Raw genomic sequence first — 16,274 nt, 5'->3', positions numbered from 1 at the left:
TTTTGTTTTGTAAAGTAGGGATAATAGCTTTTTGTGGTAAACTTGAGGTTTTGTAGGAATACTCAGATAGTTCCATATGAACATAGTTCATATTTCTGATAGTACCAGGGCTTTAAAAAAAATTAGAATTTTGTAATTGTTTATTGAGTTTTCTATTACAATGGATCTTTAACATACAACGCAACATTCATTATTGCAATGGATTTTCCAATATAGCCTCCTTCAATGCACCTCCTGGCTGAAGGGCCGAGAAACGGAGATCTCCACCGCCATTAGGGACTGTAAAGTCCAATGCCGTATTCTTTACCTTTTACTTTTACCTCCTTCAATGTCAAATAACTTCTCCAGGTGATGCTTCTATCATTTTAGTCTGTTTTAGGGAAATCTAGATATCCCCTCAACCTTCTAAAAAGTCCGCAAGCTTAACTCCTTCACAGTCATAGACAACGGTTGTCAATCCCTTGTTGACAAAGATTTTACGTATTTTTGAATGTCCCTCGTATTATTACGAGTACATTTTGCGGTACCGAGAAGGTGAATCCCGACCCAGGAGTCAGAACGGAATGATGGAGACAATGAACATGCTTAGCTGTATTGGTAGCCCATTAAAAGTAAATAGTAGAAACTTCTTCGTTTCGAAGTCGGGCTATACGATATAGTCTATGATAAATATGGCAATTATGCTTAGTTTGTGAAAACCTTGAAAATCTTGTTTAGAAATATAGATACTTTTACAAAACCAAGGAAATCGATGCACGATACCAATCTTAGAAGTTAATTCTTAGTTTGCTGTTCATTTTTAATATAGAAAGGCTTGGGAGCTAGATAGTCTCCGTGAGAAGGAAAGCTAGCATCACTTTTTCAAAATGGTATTAAAATTATTATATTCACTTCTTGATTTTAGTCTATCATCATAAGGCAGAACTAAGGCAGATAGTCACGCATGTTATTTTAGACAGTCTATCAGTTCCGTGAACCACTTGAAGGAAATTGGAGACCAAAAATTCAAAGATTTTTGACCGACCATTTACACAGGATTTGCAAGCGAGTTGGCGAATGAGATTTCTAAATAACAAAGTTTTCAATTAAAAACGAGCAAAGATTAATTTAAAGAAAACAAAGTTTTTCTGAGGGAAGTAAAGAGCGAAGTCGGTATGGGCCGTATGGGTTTCGGGCGTATTGGTACTGCGCATATCGGTGTCAGGCGTATCGGTATATGGTGTTTTTATTCAATCATGGTTTTGTGCCTTCTACTTGAATTTTTTTTATTGAAAACGGGGAAAAGATTAATTTAAAAACAAAGTTTTTCTGAAGGAAGTAAAGAGCGAAGTCGGTATCGGGCGTATCGTTACTGCGAGTATCGGTGTCAGGCGTATTATTATTTGATGTTTTTCATTCAATCATGGTTCTGTGTCTTCTCATGATTTCTTATTAAAAACGGATAAGGATTAATTTAAAAGTACAGTTTTTCTGAGGGAAGTAAAGAGCGAAGTCGGCATCGGGCGTATCGGTTTCGGGCGTATTAGCACCGGGCATATTGGTGCCATCCGTATATATAGTGTATTTTATTCAATCATGATTTTATGCATTCTACATGATTTTTTTTGAAAATAGGTAATGATTAATTTAAAAAGCAAAGCTTTCTAAGGGAAGTAAAGAGCGAAGTTGAAATTTAAAAAGAACAAAGGTTATTACTTCACAGCCTATCTAATATATATATCGATAAAAATAGGGCAAATAAACCAACTGGTGATATTTCCCTATGTTTGTAGGATTATAGAAATTAGAAAACTAGCGCTTGCTTATGTTCCATTGTAAGGTGCAAAACCACAATTTTATCCAAATCATGCCTAAAAATGTATTGAATGAAAATCCTGAGATATCCAATGGTCTTAGATCAAACAGTTCGTGGTACCGATCTGTAAGTAAGGAGCGACCCGGCTCAATGGTAACTGAAACTCTAAAAAACGTAGTTTTGATACCAATAGATACATCAAAAGAATCAGATTTTAATTCTGATTTCAAATATATAAGTTTCATCAAGTTTAATTTTACCAATCAAAAGTTACCTGCCTGAGAAAATTTGGCTGATTTTCGAAAAAAGGGGTAAAGACCCCCTAAGAGTTATAGAACCTTAATGAAAATCACACCATCATATTTAGCGTATCAGAAAATCCTACTGTAGAGGTTTCAAGCTCCTATCTACAAAAATGTGGAATTTTCCATTTTTTGCCAGAAGAAAGATCACGGATGCGTGTTTATTTGTTTTTTTTTCTTTTTCCCAGGGGTAATCGTATGGACCCAGTGGTCCTAGAATATCGTAGGAGGGCTCATTGGAAGGGAAATTAAAAGTTCTAATGCCCTTTTTAAGTGACCAAAAGAGATGGAGGGAAACTAGGCCCCCTCCCACCTTTTTTTTCTCAAATTTACCCAATTAAAATTTTAACATAGCCATTTTATTCAGCATTTTCAAGAATCTAATAAATATGTCTTTTAGGATGACTTAATCCCCCACATTTCCCAGGGGAAGGGCTGCAAGTTATGAACTTTGCCCATTGTTTACATACTGTATTGGTTATTGGGAAGTATACAGACATTTTCAGGAAGGATTTTTTTCTGGTGGGAGGGGGGGCTGAAGGAGGAGGTTGCCCGGGAGAATCTTTACGTGGAGGATGTTTCTTTGGGGTAAGGGACATTTCTATGAATGAGGCGCTGGATTTCCAAGCATTATTTAAAAAACGATCAGAAATTAAATAAAAAAAACAAGTTTTTTCAGCTGAAAGTAAGAAGCAACATTAGAACTTAAAACGAACAGAAATTATTACGTATATGAGGGGGTTCTCCCCCAGGTCAATACCTCGCTCTTTGCGGTACAGTTTTTTTAGTGCTTTCAAAAGAGCTATCTATTCTAATTAAACGGCCTTTGTGATTCAGGGGTTTGTGAATTAATTTTTTTTTTACTTTTCACATAAAGAGCGTGGTATTGAATAAGGGGAGAAGCCCCTCATATACGTAATAACATATACGTAATAAAAAAAAAACAATTAAAAAAACAAGCGATACGGCTCAATAGCAATCGAAACTTTTAAAAACGGAATTTTGATGTCAATAAATGTATAAAGAAAATGGGCTTATAATGCTGATTCTAAATTTATAAATTTTATTAAGTTTAGTATTACTCATCAAAGGATAGGAGTCTGAGAAAATTTACCTGATTTCTTAAAGAGGGAGGAAACATCCCCTACAAGTGAAAGAATTTTAATGAAAATCACACCGCCAGATTCAGCGTATCAGAAAACCCTATTACATAGGTTTCAAGCTCATGTCTGCAAAAATTTGCAACTTTGTATTTTTGGCCACAAGAAAAATATACGAGTATAATAGTTCGTTACGTAAGTTAATTTGTAAATTACGTCAGAACCAAATTTAGAGACAGCCATTTATCAAAAGAAAAGTAAAAATTTTATGCAAATTTTGTTTGCTTATTCAATGACGGTGAGCCAAAATAAAAGCTGCATTAACTGAAAAACCATCAGAAATTAAATAAAAAAAACAAGTTTTTTAAACTGAAAGTAAGGAGCGACATTAAAACTTAAAACCAGCAGAAATTATTCCGTATATGAAAGGGGCTGTCCCCTCCTCAATGCCTTGCTCTTTACGCTAAAGTTTGACTCTGTCTCACAACTTAATTTTTTAAAACAATAAAAAACTTTAGCGTAAAGAGCGAGGCGTTAAGGAGGGGACAGCCCCTTTCATATGCGGAATAATTTCTGTTCGTATTAAGTTTTAATGTCGCTCCTTACTTTCAGTTTAAAAAACTTGTTTTTTTTTCTTTATTATTCAAAGACTGTATTGTGAGCTTTTAGTTTCAGAGGAAGCAGTGTCACACAGCGGCGGCTTTGGCCCTTTAGATGCACATGGCCCATGCAAAATAAAACGGTTACTATACCATTTATTTTAATGTTTTATTTAACTAGGTTTATCTATTTAAGGTTTGATAGAATTGCGTAGAATGCTCCATAATTGCGAGTAAATTTTTATGGAGGAGGGCCAATGGGTCTTTTTTTGGTGGGGGAGTGTTCTGGAGCCTCAAAGAGTGTGTTAATTACATGACTGTAAATGAAGAGGACGTAGTGGAAGCGCGTTGAAAACTTTGGAAATAACGAGCCTATAGTTATTTTTTTTATATTTTAGAACCTCCATCAGGATAAAAATTTGTGGGATACAGTTTTTCAGGGATAATTATTATTCTCGAGGCATTGTTAAACGAATATTAGCGTCGAAGATAATCTCGTAAACCACATTCGCCTGCCATTACACAGAAAAAAGAGAAAAAAATGAGAGTGGGGTTTAATAATGCTAACGAAAATACTGGATGCAACAAAACGGATATTTCGAGAAGACCGCTGCTTCTCTTCTTCAGTAATATTAAAGGAAGTCTCAAAAAACCAAGTTCACATCTTCTGAACTTAAATGCGAACGATTTAGACCAGAAAAAGAAATAAATTAAAAAGGCAAAGAACAAACAACGTGGAGATCAAAATGAATCAAAAATCGAAACTAGAAGAATTAAAAAGCTAAAAACGTGGAAGAACGTAATAGTTAAAATAAAAAAATAAACGAATTGAAAACAAAAAACCCAAATCAAAAAAAGGTCTGCCACTCACTCAAAATCTGACCAGCAATGTTATACTTTAGAAACTAGACAAGCGACTAAGATTCTTTCAAGCGAAATAAAAATAATAAAACAGAGAACGACGTCATATTTGTCACATTTCTCCTTTAAGCTAAATTTTTGATCTTTTGAATTTAGTTTAAAATAGAAAATGACTCTAATAAGAATTTTTTTTTTATTATCGTCAAGCGTTCAAAACGCTATGAAACGCAATCAATTTCAAATAGTTTGAGGTCTTTTCACAATCCGCTTGTCAGAGTAAAAATATTTGACTTTTGAAACTCAAGCCAAATTTGAAAAAGAAACATAATACAAACGACTTACGATTTAGGCTAATTTTGCTGTATAATGAGCACGGTTAAAGTCAGACTCTGAGAATGCTGCAAAGTTTTACACTGCTTGCGGTCTTAATAAACGACATCTGGTATAAGATTACCCAAAGCATTTATCAAACTATTCAACTAAAACCAGTTGGGATAGCGCTGATTTGGTCGGTCTAGTAGAGTGTGATAACTAAATTGCTGCTAATTAATAATTTAATTATTTCATGGACACAGAGTTTAATAGGTTATATATCTACTCAATTTTCAGAATTTTCGGTGTCGCTTTCTCTTCTTTTTAATTATTAATTAGCCTGTTTGAGCTAATATAAAAAATCTTGACATAAAAACAGAATCAAAACATATGCTATAAAACCGAAATTTAATTTTGGTTTTATAATTATGCACATAAAACAAACATAATTATGCACATAAAACATATTATGCACATAAAACATAATTATGCATATAAAAACATAATTATGCACATAAAACATATTATGTACATAAAACATAATTATGCATATAAAAACATAATTACGCACATAAAACAAAAACGATAACTAACAACATAGCTCTGTCCTCAGTGGTAATTATTTTTTTTTTCAAACAAAATTAACAACCGACATTAAAACTTAAAACTAATGGTGATACCTAAAATTTCGTAAATGAAAGGCTGCCCCCTTTAACCCCTGTTGCCCCCTTAACCCCCGGGTCTTTATTCTAAAGTTTAATTGTGCTATACTGAAATCGTTTACGAGTGTAACAAGTACAGTAATAATGGGCAACTGGAAGTATCAAACAGTTCGTGGGACCGAACTGTAAGTAAGGAGTGACCAGGCTCAATAGTAACCGAAACTCTAAAAACCGGAATTCTTATACCAATAGATACATCAATAGAATTAGAATTTTATTTCGATTTCAATTATATAAGTTTCATTAAGTTTATTATTACTCATCAAAAGTTACGCGCCTGAGAAAATTTGCCTTATTGTTCGAAAAAAGGAGGAAACAATCCCTAAAAGTCATAGAACCTCAATGAAAATCACACCATCAGATTCAGCGTATGAGAGAACCCTACCATAGAAGTTTCAAGCTCCTGTGTGTAAAAATGTGGAATTTTGGATTTTTTGCCAGATCACGGATGCGTGTTTATTTGCTTTTTTTTTCTTTTTTTATTTCCCCAGGGGTAATCGCATCGATATAGTAGTCCTAGAATATCGTTAGAGGGCACATATGAACGGAAATTAAAAGTTCTAGTGCCCTTTTTAAGTGACCAAAAAAATTGGAGGGCCGACATTTCAAAACCATCATATTCAGCGTATAAGAGAACCCTACTGTAGAGGTTTCAAGCACCTATCTACAAAAAGGTGGAATTTTGCATTTTTGCCAGAAGAAAGATCACGGATGCGTGTTTATTTGTTCACCCCCTAGTCAATACCTAGCTCTTTAAGCCAAAGATTTTTTAGTACTATCATAAGAGTTATTTATTCTAATTAACGGCCTTTGTGATTAAGGGGTCATTTTTAAAGAATCGAAACAAAATTCGAACTTTAGCTTAAAGAGCAAGGTATTGACTAGGGGGCGAACCCCCTAATATACGTATTAGAAATCTATGAATTTAGAAGTTCGTTACGTAAGTTAATTCCTAAGTTACGTATGTTTATTACTAATAAAAAAGTTCGTAAATAAAATTAAACAAGTTTCGAGAAAGCCATTTAACCAAATAAAAGTAAAATTAATATACAAATTTTGTTTTAATTATTCATGTACGGTGAGCCAAAATCAAAACCTGCATGATTTCAAAAACGTTCAAAGATTAAATTAGAAAAACAAGTTTTTCTAACTGAAAGTAAGGAACGACGTTAAAACTTAAAGCGAACAGAAATTATTCCGTATATGAATGGGGCTGTCCCCTCCTCAACGCCTCGCTCTTTACGCTAAAGTTTGACTTTCTTACAACTTTATTTTTTTTAACAATAAAAAACTTTAGCGTAAACAGCGAGGCGTTGAGGAGGGGAAAGCCCCTTTCATATACGGAATAATTTTTGTTCGTTTTAAGTTTTAACGTCGTTCCTTACTTTCAGTTAGAAAAACTTTTTTTTTATTTAATTTACACATAGTATTGGTTAATGGGAAATATACAGACGTTGCAGGAGGGATTTTTTTCTGGTTGGGGGTGGGGGGGGGGGTGGAGTAGGGAGTTACCTGGGGAGGATCTTTCCAAGGAGGATGTTTCCTGGGGGAAGGGAAATTTCTATGAAGGGGCGCCGGATTTCCCAGCATTATTTAAAAAACTATGATATTTCAAGCTTTTGAAAAAACAAGTTTTTTCAACTGAAAGTAAAGAGCAACATTAAAACTTAAAGCAAACGGAAATTATTGCGTATATGAGGGGGTTTTCCCCCTAGTCACCACCTCCCCCTTTACGCTAAAGTTTTTTGTAGTACTTTCAAAAGAGCTAACTATTCTAATTAACCGGCCTTTGTGATTCAGGGGTTTGTGATTCGAACAAAGTTCGAACTTTAGCGCGAAAAGTAAGGTATTGACTAGGAGTAAACTCCCCAATATACGTAATAAAAACATACAAATATAGAAGTTCGTTACGAAAGTTAATTCGTAAGTTACATCAGAACAAAATTTCGAGAAAGCCATAAAATTAATATGCAAATTTCGTTTTAATTATTCATGCACATTGAGTCAAAATCAAAGCTGCATTAATTCGAAACTTTCAGAAATTAAATTAAAAAAACAAGCTTTTTAACTGAAAGTAAGGAGCGACATTAAAACTTCAAACAAACAGAAATTATTCCGTATATGAAAGGGGCTGTCCCCTCCTCAACGCCTCGCTCTTTACGCTAGAGTTTTTATTGTTTAAAAAAAAGAGTTTTGAGAAAGAGTCTAACTTTAGCGTAAAGAGCGAGGCGTTGAGGAGGGGACAGCCCCTTTCATATACGGAATAATTTCTGTTCGTTTTAAGTTTTAATGTCGCTCCTTACTTTCACTTAGAAAAACTTGTTTTATAATTTATTTCTGATCGTTTTTAAATGTTGCCAGGAAATCCAGCTCCACCTTTACGGAAAAATTCCCTCTCCCCACGGACAGACCCTATAGACAATCAATTACAATAAAAACCTACCCCGGACAATTATTCTTAACATCTCCATTTATAAAATTGAGTCAAAAATAAAATAATAAGATAAAGACAAATAGAAAGAACCTAGTAATTCTGACAGATTTCCCCAGTGTAAAATTTTCCCTGAAAAGTTTTCCCCATGGAAACTTCTCTCCTTACGGAAAATTGTCGCCGCAAAAAATCCCCCCATGTAAAAAATGTGTACATACTTCCTAATAACAAATACCATACCTAAACAATGGGCAAGTTTTGTAAACTTAAAAACCTTTCGCCAGGAATTCTGGGGGGTCATGTTATATCTATAGGAATATTTATTAGGCCTTTCAAATATGATGAACAAAATAGCTATCTTAAAATTTTGATTGAGCGGTTTTGGGAAATAAGGGTCTGGGAGGGGGCCTAGTTGCCCTCCAATCTTTTTGGTCAAAGGGCACTATTACTTTTAATTTACGCTCAAATTAGCTCTCTCCCAAAATTCTAGGACCACTGGGTCGATAAGATCACCCCTGGGAAAAAAACAACAAACACGCGTGCATGACATCTCAGGGAAAATAATAAAGTTTATATCTATTAGATAATGGCCTCGGGATTCTCACGCATGTTCATTTTCATTGTGTAGCTTTCATCAAGCTTGCCCTTTTTTCTTTGGAGGGGGGGGGGAGATTTTACCCTATTGTTTCTAAAGCTATAAAAAATTTTATTTTTTAATAGCTTTGATGAGCAACTTTAAAATTAACAAATTTTGCATATGTACAATTAACAGCTTATGCATCAAATATCTATAATACTGACGTAAATAACCGATCGACGATACATCCCACTGTTTTGAGCAAAACTAGTGCTCCTGGAAACACGAATGATATACATAAAATAGCAATAAATTTGTCTATATTTGTACAATAATTAAGTTATTTTAGCAACTTAAAAAGTTAATAGAAGGCGTGCAGAGAATAACATATCAATCTATAATGATTTCAGGAGTCTTTCATTGGCGGTAAGTAATGAACAACTCGGCCTACTAGTATCTGAAATTGTAGAAAAAAGGAATTTTGATAATGATTAATGGCTCTATAGAATTCATCAAAGTTAAAGTTACCCATTGAAAGCTACGAGCCTGAAAAATTTTCGAAAAATTTTCGAAAAAAGGAGGAAGAACCCCGAAAAGACAAAAGATGTTGATGAAAAGAATATTATAAGATTTAGCCTATCAGAGAGGCCAAAAATAAAGGTTTCAAGCTCCCATCAGCAATAATGTGGAATTTTGAATTTTTAAGTAGTTCCTGGCAACAAACTTTATAGTAAAAAGCAACTCAGGCTAATGATAACCGAAACTGTAAAAAAATGAATTTCGGTTAAAAGTAATAAAAAATACAACAAATTTCAACGGAATTGACACTTTATGCTTATTCCAAAATTTTAAGATTCTAAAGTCACTAATCAAAATCTACGAGCCGAAGGAAATTTGCCCGATTTTTGAAAAAAGGGAGAAACACTACTTAAAAGCCAAATAGTAGCCTACTTACAAAAATCACACCGTCAAATTCAGGACATCAAAGAGCCTTATTGTAGAAGTTTAAAGATCCTATTTAAAAGATGTAAAATTTTGTGATTTTTTTTTCGAGAAGAAAGATTATGAATGCCTTTTTTTTTTTTTTTTTTTTTTTTTTTTTTTTTTTTTTTTTTTTCTAGGGATAATTGTGTTAGACAGACGGTCCTTGAAGAAGGATCATTTGAATTAAATATTAAGTTCTAATGCCTCCTTTAGGTTGTCAAAAAGATTGTGCCACGGGAAAGTGTGGTTTTCTACCGTTTTCAGGCACTAAATTACGATTTTGCCTCAAAAAGAACCAAGTTACTATCGATTGAGAATTTTAAGATAGCCAATTGTTTTAAAAACATTAAAAATTATAAAGTTTTTCCCAGTTCAAGGAAATAATTTATACGGTTGCACGTTCGGTACTGAAAAGTCACGCAGTCTATACAAGATAAATGTTCAAAAGGACATTTATTTTAATATTTCATTTAATTAAGGGAACTTAGTCGTTTTTTATTTTTCTTTTATTCCTATATTCACGGTGCCAAGTACTTAAAGGCATCTGATATGCCGGTATTCAATTACCTTGTTTTGAAACCTTGAGGCTTTAAATGTTTGTTGAACCTTCTTTTGAAGGAGTCAACAGAGGGATTTGCAGATAATATCCCCAAGAAGATCATTCCAGATAGAAGTGCAACGCCAGATGAAGCTCTTCCTCAAGTACTCGGTTCTTGACGTATCCTCCTTTTCGACAGAGCTGTGTGCCTTCTCGTCTGCTTCGTCAGTTGGACAAAGGAGGAACAATGCGAGAGAGCTCTTTTGAGGGAGGCGCATTCATGTACTTGTAGAAAACATCCATCGATGCTACATCTACATCAAAGCTTTCATTTAGAGGCTGGAGCGAGTCATGTGTAGAGGCACAGCCCGCCCTGTTGAATTGCAAATCAAGTATTTTGTAGTAGGCATCAAGACATGGCTAATTGTAGAAAGAAAAAGCCAAGATAGATAATCCAAGTAATTGAGAGGCAAATGTTTAAATGGCTGCACGGGTAAATGGCGGGAGTAAGTATGACTCTCTTTTTGGACAAATACTTATTTGTTAGTTTTTGGAAAGGCACGCCAGCCTGCCTAGATTCTCAGGCAGAGTAACCAAGAATTTAAAATTGACATAGGGCCGTTAGATTGCCTGGATTGAGAGGCAAACAAGGCACGCCGGCCTATGGTTTTAAGAAGGTTGATCAAGAATTTAGAATTGATACCAGGACCATCAATTTGCTTGAAATAACAGGCAAACAATCGTTTAAAGCCAACTTCATCTTCCAAATAGTAGCCTACCTATTCATTCCCTAAGCTCAGCCCCGCATTCTGAGAAAATTTCACTTTTTCACAAATTTTTCAAATTTTTAGGTCACTTGCCCTATTCTGGATCTTTCGGAGTGGTGCTAACAGTGTTTTTGTGGCATCAGCATAAAGTAGGTATCCGTATTTATCTGTGGGTATGATGCAGGGCTTGTAGAGTGGAATAATCGATCTCGATGAATGAAGGTTTTTGCAGCGAAGAGTAACTCCGAACTTTCTAACGCAGGAGGTTCCCGCCCGATTAAGGCGGTTATTACAAAAGAGAACGATGAAGAAATGAGTCCCCAGCACGACGAAGCTCGTCGACTCTCTTTATAGTTTCATTTTCGAAAACGAAACTGGGGTGTTTAGGTGGCACCTTTAATCGGGTAATAAGAAGCTCCTTTGTTTTCGATGCATTAAAATTAATAATCCATGTATTAGACGACTTTTCAATTTTATAAAAATCTATCTGTAGAGAAAGGGAGAATTATGCTGGGTAATTAAGGGTAGTTGACGAGGAGGAGGCTCCCTTGATGTATGAAATACATTTCTATTCGTTTTAAGTTTTAATGTCGCTTTAATTTTATTTGAGAAAACTTTTTTTTATTTATTTATTCTTAGTGCTTAATATAAAGTCTCTTAAAGCCAAAGCAAATAAAGAAAAATATTACTTTATTAGCGTAAAATTCACTAAACAGCATATAAAATAACAGCCTGGTTCATAAGGCGATTTCTGGGGTTTGCGGGGTTAGTTGTAAAACTATCAAGGTGACCTCACTTGGGACTTGTCAACAAAATAATCATAAAATATTTTTCTTTTAGAACTGAAAAGAGAGCAAATTATTGGACTGAGCTAAAATTTGCACAAACCACACAAAGTTAAGAGAATTCAAAACACATACAAACTTCATAAATTGCTTTAGTTTCATATCGTACCAAAACGTCCTAAAACGTCATAAAATGTCCTCAAACGTTATACGTTCGTAATGACACTCAAAGAGGAAAGAAAATAACAAATTAAAAAATAAAATCAAAAAAGGTTAAAAAACGAGGATTTTGTCAGCCAGTGGCGAACCATGAAGAGAAAGAAATAAGCAAATATTTCGACAAGGACCTCCGCCGAGTCGTCCTCAGGACTAAACAAAAAAGAAAGTTGATTTCCGCTGTTTTTTTTGTTTTTTTTTTAGCACTGAAATGTCATCAAGACATTTGCTTTTCCCTGGCTACTTTCTAAAGAAAGGGGAATGTCTAAATCTGGGAGTGGGCTCAATCGGTCGGAAATTGTTAGTTCTAGTTTTTTTTAAGGGCAAAGAGTGATTGAGGGCAACCAGTTTTCATCCTATGCCTTTTTCTGCTTCCTGCTCCCCCACCGTAACCCCAGTTATATTCTATGGAACTTTTAAGATAGCTATCATTTTCAAAAGTGAAAAAAAGTCTAAAAAGTTTGTTTCCAGTATTAACATTACTCTTACAGTCCCTAGGGCAATTGTCCTTAGCTATTTAAATTACCTTTTCCTTACAGATAAGTTTTAGAGGTAAAGATGGCCATGTTTGGTCTTAGTTGCTGGATCAGCGAGGAGATCCTAGGGATCTTGTATGTTAATTTCTTGCATCTTTTAGTTGATTATTTCATTTTTTGTCGTTGCTGAGAAAGATTTTGTGATGTAATAATGAAAAATTTGTAATGTTATTATTTCATTCTTTGTTAAAATTTCTATCAGTTGCTAAGTATTTCCATATTTTACCAGACTTTGTCTCTTAACTGTCGCTTGATTTAGAATCTCGTGACTGACATTAGAGTGTTACCTAGTCAAGTTTATAAACACATTGGAACCAAGGAAAAGTCCACGTTTCTTATGTGTGCCTAGTCCCCCTCCCAGAAAAAGTTTTTGTATGCACGACAGAATACTCCCTTAATAGACATAATTATAATCTAAGAGGCTTCATTTTAGAACTCCACTCTCTTGCGGGCCCTGTATGAAATTGTGATTTATTTCTAAAATATTAGATAAAAACTGATTTACAGCTACATCGGTTTGTAATGTGCATATTGTGCACAGCTCCCCAGAACATCACTACTCACTAATTTGTTTAATCAGGATTGCCACAGCAGTCAGGTCCTAAAGCGCTACATTTGCCAAAACTTGCGTGCTACACAGTGATTTTCGGCGCTAAAGTCAAAAAATTGACTGAAATAGTGCTAAAATAGCGCTAAGATAGCACTTTCGTGGTACAAGTGGCAGCCCTGTTGGATGTTGTGTGATCATTTCTGTGTTGTTGCAGAGGACGATTAGCTAGAAACAATGTTATTATTTTTTCCATTTTATTTTTTTCTCAAGTTTATTTTTTTGCCAATTCAAAGGGAGTTTGACTTTAATCCCCCCCGCCCAAAAAAAAGTCCTTAGATAAATGACAGAACAGCCCAATACAAGATTAAATTATAAGCCAAGAGGCTTCATTTTAAAACTCCACTCTATATAAGTTTAAGTGACATTGTGATTTATTTCTAAAATATAAAACTAACACTGTTTACAGCTACAGTGGTTTGTGATGTGCATATGCCATGGGCTGTGTATTTGGGTCACTTGTGATCCCCCCAGAACATCACTTCTCATTAGTTTGCTTCACATTTCTTTTTAGTGTGAGATCATTTCTGTGTTGTAGCAAATGACGATTAGTTATTTTAATTATTTTTTAATTTTCTATTTTTATTTTTTTAATTTTGTTTTTCTGTTTTGAAAAGGGAGTCTATAGTTAGGATGATGAAAATTTTATATTTGATTAATTTAGTTTTTTAAATTTCAGAGACATAAAGGAGGAGAAAATAGAGGAAGAGAAGTTTTTTTGGTGTTTGTAGTTTGGTTGAAGTTTGTAATTTTGTTGAATTTATTTTTTAATAGGAGAAAAATGTAGATGAAGGGTAAAAGGGAAAAAATGGAAAAGGGGAAGGGAAAAAAATGAAAATACAGGATAAAAATACAGAAAATGATAATGAAGGCTAATAATCCTTATTTAAATTTTTGATCATGTTAATTATGTATAGTGGCAGTGTGTTTTTTCAATATTGTGTTTGGTTAAAAAAATTTAAAAAATAAATGTCGTTTTTAAATTAGTGTAGGTGGCATTAAAGTTTTGAAATTATGTCAAAAAGATTATTATGTCACCGAGAAGAGAGGAGGTGGGATTAAAAAAAAAAAAAAATGACGATTAGTTAGCACCAGCATTGTTATTTTTCTAGTTTTATTCTTCTCTCAAGTTTTTTTCTTGTGCCCGCTCTAAGGGAATTTGACTTTAGTGTCATCTTATCTTGCTTTTTAAAGTGCTTCATGACTGCCACAACGAGCATATTCCATTTAGACTACCAATCCAGATAACAATAGTTTAAGTTGTGTCAAAAATTATCTTGTGTCTCATGAGGAGTATATGTCTTTGATAAAGTAAAATCCAGTGGCGGATCGCCAGGAGGGTGCCCCCCTAACGTAGTCTAAAGTAGTGTGATTCACTTAATTAACGCAAGTTTGCGCTAAATAAACTTGCTCCTAACGCAAGTTTATCAGATCAAACTATTTTGTGCCCCCCCTAAAAAGATCCTGGATCCACCCCTGGCAGAAACAAGATATGACTGACGCTTGTTAGATGTACAAAAGTAGGCTACTTACAAGGTTTATAGATGCAGTTCCCTTTTCTTCAATAAATGAGCAAAAGTCTAATTGAAACTGAACAATTTGTGTATCAATTCAGAATATAGTAACTTGGTCGTATTTAATCGAGAGTAACCGAGCATGTGTTTATTTTTTTCACTTTTATAGCAATCAGACCTTGAATATCAAAACACCTTAATGGGAGAAAGAAGTGAGATCAATGTGGGTTTTAAAGGTAAAGAGCAATATGCATCCCATGAAATGCCCCTATATTTTGCCTCAAAATGTATTCTTAGCCTTAAACTATAGATAAAAGTTTGTAGAAACTCGAGGAAAAGTTTTTAATAAGTACACGAAACAGAAATAAGGGCAACATTACACCCATTCAATATCTACCCATGCACCCATATCAATATATACCCAGGCACCCCAGTAAACCCCTTTTGCATCAAATAAAGATTAAAAAAAATCATTTTCATTGAAACGGTAGAAAAATTCACGAAATGGGCTTCTAGGGCGGCATGATTATGGAAGCCTAAGTGAAAGGGCCCAAATTATGTAAAAATAACGCATATAAAACAAAGGCTTCATGGATACAGTATGTTAGTTTACCAACCTTCAAAATTTTGATTAGATGTGTTTGGGGAAATGGTGGGTGTGAGAGGGGTGTTAGTTATCCTCCAATCACTTTCGACTATTAAAAAGGGCTAAGACCTTCTAGTCTCCAATCGAGTGAGCCCTTTTTGAAGTTTCTACAACATCACTATCGATAAAAACCTTATATGCCCCCAGGGCATAACTTACAACCCTTGCCCCGAGGGCTCTGAGGGGGTTATAATCCTCAAAGACCTAATCTCTAAAACTTTTAAATACGTTGAACAAAATGGTTCTCTCAAAATTTTGATTGGATCTGTTTGGGGAAAAGCTGGGCGTGAGAGGGGGGTTAGTTGCCCTCAAATCACTTTCGACTATTGAAAAGGGCACTATCCCTTGGAATTTCCGATTGAATGGGCCCTTTTTCAAGTTTATACGACAAAGCTTTCAATAAAAACCTTATATGTTCCCAGGGCATAACTTAAAACCCTTACCCTGAGGGCTGTTGGGAGAGTGTCATCCTCTTATATATAATTTCCGGACCTTTCAACTACTTTGAACAAAATGGCTTTTTAAAAATTTTGATTGGATTTGTTTGGATAAATGGTGGGCGTGGAAGGGGTGTTAGTTGCCTTCCAATCACTTTCGACTATTAAAAAGGGCACAAGCCGTTTCATTTTCCAATCCAATGTACCCTTTTTGAAGTTTCTACGACAACGATTTCTATAAAAAACCTTATGTGCCCCCAGGGCATAACTTACAACCCTTGCCCTGAAGTCTGTGAGGGGGGTTGTCACCCTCAATGACCTAATTTCCAGAACTTTCAGCAGTGTTGAACAAAATTGCTATCTCAAAATTTTGATTGGATGGGTTTGGGGAAATGGTGGGCGTGAGAGGGGTGTTATTTCCCCTCCAATCCATTTCGACTATTAAAAAGTGCACTAGCCTTTGACGTTTTTGAAGTTTCTACGACAACGCTTTCTATAAAAACCTTATATGCCCCCAAGGCATAACTTACAACCCTTGCCCTAAG

General features: G+C 34.7%; 1 protein-coding gene across 3 annotated transcripts in view; it reads right to left on the bottom strand.

Annotated features, from left to right (window-relative positions):
* LOC148943304 (uncharacterized) overlaps positions 1-14,764 on the bottom strand; it is a 37,165-nt gene extending 22,401 nt beyond the window's left edge. Inside the window, exon 1 of one of the 3 annotated variants that reach the window (XM_089101062.1) lies at positions 14,666-14,764. The gene's annotated coding sequence lies outside the window, so the exon portion shown is untranslated. Of the gene's footprint in view, positions 1-4,667; positions 4,691-4,999; positions 5,151-14,665 lie in introns of those variants that run through there. The other 2 variants (XM_089101061.1, XM_089101063.1) reach the window with 2 other exon arrangements.
* Between the last annotated feature and the right edge of the window lie 1,510 nt (positions 14,765-16,274).

The sequence above is a fragment of the Artemia sp. Qi Xiang Cuo genome, chromosome 15, assembly GCF_049724085.1.
Source record: "Artemia sp. Qi Xiang Cuo chromosome 15, ASM4972408v1, whole genome shotgun sequence".
Classification (NCBI taxonomy): Eukaryota; Metazoa; Arthropoda; class Branchiopoda; order Anostraca; family Artemiidae; genus Artemia; species Artemia sp. Qi Xiang Cuo.
Note: the sequence above shows the minus strand (reverse complement) of the source record. Positions and strands in the feature narration are given on the sequence as shown.